Genomic DNA, 3468 nt, shown 5'->3' on the forward strand with positions numbered 1-3468 from the left:
CACACACACACACACACACACACACAAACCCAAACTGGTTAATATGCTAATAATAAAATTGACGATTGCCAAGTTGGAAACGTTAATTAGCTGTCTTCTGTTCTCCTATGTGGGGCCTAATTCTCCCTGTGATCTTGGGCCCAACACATTTCTCAAAGGCCACACCAGTCAGAAGGTAGATTTTCCAGTTGGAAGGTATCGAGAGCATTGCAGAGGTAAACCCAGGATCAGTCCACTCTGGGTGGACATGTCATATATCATTACACTGGGAATCAAGTATCAGGAAGTATAGTATCGTCATCACCATCAATTAATGGCTAACTGTGAGTTTATTTCCTTTTTTTCTTTGAGATGGAGTCTAGGACTGTCGCCTAGGCTGGAGTGCAGTGGCATGATGTCGACTCACTGTAACCTCTGCCTCCCGGGTTCAAGCAATTCTCCTGCTTCAGCCTCCTGAGTAGCTGGGACTACAGGTGCATGCCACCATGGCAGGCTAATTTTTTGTATTTTTAATAGAGACAGGGTTTCACCACATTGGCCAGGCTGGTCTTGAACTTCATTTCCTGACCTCAAGTGATCTGCCTGCCTTGGCCTCCCAAAGTGCTGAGATTACAGGCATAAGCCAATGTGCCTGGTCATTTCCTTTCGTTTTTAATCAATTTAGAACTGATTCTCAAGCTGCTGTTTAAGTTTGATTCTAAGCATATTTTGATATTCCAAGTAGTACCCAATTCAGTATATATATATATATATATATATAAATATAAAATTACACACCCTCCATCAGAAACATCTTTACATATTTTTATACTTAAACCCACTTCAAATTGATTTAAGTCTTAGGAAAATAAGTTAGGTTTAGTTCAGTATGTGGTTTAGAAAATGTGTACACTTTATTCTGGCTTCCAACTAAAACTGTGGCGTATTTCCTGCCTCTGAATTGGACAGATTTCTGTGTTTGGCTTGTATTGTGGCAATGGTGTATTATTTTGTTCTTGTCAGTTGCATCCATCATTTTAAAAAGATTCCAGAAAGCCTGGTGTTACAGTTAGCCCACCTTCCCCTAAATGCTGCGCCATTGCATTTTCATCAAACATTGGGATCATAAAGATTCTCCATCTTCTGTGTCTAGGCTTCCCCAATGCCTCAAGCCCAGAGTCAGGAGAAATGGTGTTTTGGTTCATCTGCTTCCCTGAAGTGAGCTGGGTTGTCCAGACTGAAGGGAAATGGCATTTCTCCTGCTGCAACTCAGGACCCTGCTGCAATAATTCTTGCCTAAGAGGGCATCTCGGCCATGTGTTCTCCAGCTGATTAATCCTCAGCAGTGACTAATGCTGAAAACCCAACCCCTGTCTTTGCCTGCCAAGGGTGTAATTTCCTTTGGAATGTTCATTTCTGTTGACTTGTTCTCTACCTTTCTTTTCACCTGTCTGTTATGCTTAGCTCTAGCCTCCTGCACGTGTTAATTCTAATCCTTTAGTGACCTAAGCTAAAGAAAATGGCTCAGGAATACATTTTTTATTGATTAGGCTTTTTTCTGTGTGCTACGGCACCTATACCTCGAATATTGATATATTAGTTTAAACCTACCATTTCTCGAATGCCTATGTGCCAAGTAACTTACATGTATCACGTTTGATGTTACTAACAACCAAATATAGTGTTATCCCCATTTTTTAGATGAAAAAACTGAGGCTTAGAGAATCTGAATGCCTTTCCCAAGGCTCTGCAGCTAGGAATCAGATTAAATCTTATCTGTCTGACTCCAAAGTCTCTGTTTCATGGACTTCCAGCTCTGGTTCACGTTACCCGAGTAGAACCCTGTGATTTCAAGAATTTCTCAAATGTCCAAACAAATCTATTTTAATTCATTTTATTAATAAAAATAATAATTCCTGTCCGTCTCATAGGTGGTATAATGAAGTGCAAGGAGACAGAAGAGAGTGTTACAGCCGGAAGGGTGGGAAATCACCCCCTCCATGCTGAAGGGAAGACTTCAGGTTCCAAATGACACATTTCCCTCGGAACAACTCTTGCCATAGGTGTGTGAACCTGCCACCACCCTTTTAAATTGATGGATTGATTTAACCTTGTATCTGAACCTAACTGAGGAGATTCCTTCCTGGTTCATGACCCTGTTGTTGGAGAAATAGGATCTCGAACGGAAAGGCTCTGAGTGACAGAATGAAGAGCTGGAAGAATCAGAGTGAGATACAAGAGGATTCCCGACTTGTTCCTCGTTTTATCAGACAATTGAAAGTGTAGATCTTCCTTCTAGAACTTGTAACAAGACAGTGAACAGCAAACATGAACCGTTTCCCCTGCAGCTTGTTTTCTTGTACATACCCCCTCTTCCTGACGCCTTGGAAGAACAGCCTCTCTCGACCAGCAGAGGACAAGCCTATGAAAGTGTAGAGTAGATGCATGAGTGCATGTTTGCACCCTCATTCCACATCCTTCCATAAAGCATTTGAGACAGTTCAAAGAATAGCATGACCACCAGCCATGCTGCCATTTCTTCCAACAGTGACCATGGATATCTTTGCTGTGCTCCTGAAATTCTGCAGACAGTCCTGAGGGATCCAGCGGGTCCTCTGACAGACCCTAACACTGGAAGTCACGTGTGTAACTCTGAAGAGGTGTCACAAGAAGTTGTGTTTCTGGAGGATGCATAGGAAACTTTTCGTTTGACCTCACAAAGCCTACTGGATTTGCAAAGACTGCAGAGGAAGAGTTTAAATTCTGAGCCCTCAAAACAGATTTTTGGAAAAGCGTCTTCCAACCTTTGTTCAGTACAAATAAAGAAGATAAGACAACACCCTTCCCAGGCTCTTTCTCTTGGATTGTTTTTTTGCCTACGATGGGGATATTTTTAGGGAAGGGAGACCAAAACTTCTTGTTCCTTAGGTTGTATGTATACTTACTCAGGAAATATGAGCAAACATTTTGGAATCAGTATCATTATGTATTAGTTGCCTTACTGGTGAACTTTATGGAGACTGTCGTATTTACCAAAATAGAATGACACCTCTGCAGAATCTTTTATCATAGGATTTCTTGGCCAAGTCACCTTCCCTCTAATTTGCAGAGATGAGAATAAAAACCAAGAGAGGTCACTAGTTGAAGAGTAAGTCATCAGCAGAAGCTGATGAGCTCAGCCTCCTTCAATCCAGCCTGGAGCCAAGCGATGGGTTCAGCCCATGAGTCTGGTCTTCTCTCCTAGCCCTCGATATGCACACTTAACTGCAATGGGTACACGTACTTAGTGCAGAAAACAGGTGTGTGGTGGAGCAAGTCTAGTGGCTTTTTAATTATTTGCAAATTTGATGTCAGAGAAGTTTCTTAATTATTAACGATAATCCTTTGGGCATCAATATGCCAAGTACTGCACTTGTCACCCAGGAGAGGAGGCGAGTTTGTGACATGTCAATATTTCACTAGGATGGAAGAAGAATCAGCCACAATCTT

Source organism: Aotus nancymaae, unplaced genomic scaffold, assembly GCF_030222135.1.
Source record: "Aotus nancymaae isolate 86718 unplaced genomic scaffold, 86718_ANA_hifiasm-v0.15.2.pri h1tg000016l, whole genome shotgun sequence".
Taxonomy (NCBI): Eukaryota; Metazoa; Chordata; class Mammalia; order Primates; family Aotidae; genus Aotus; species Aotus nancymaae.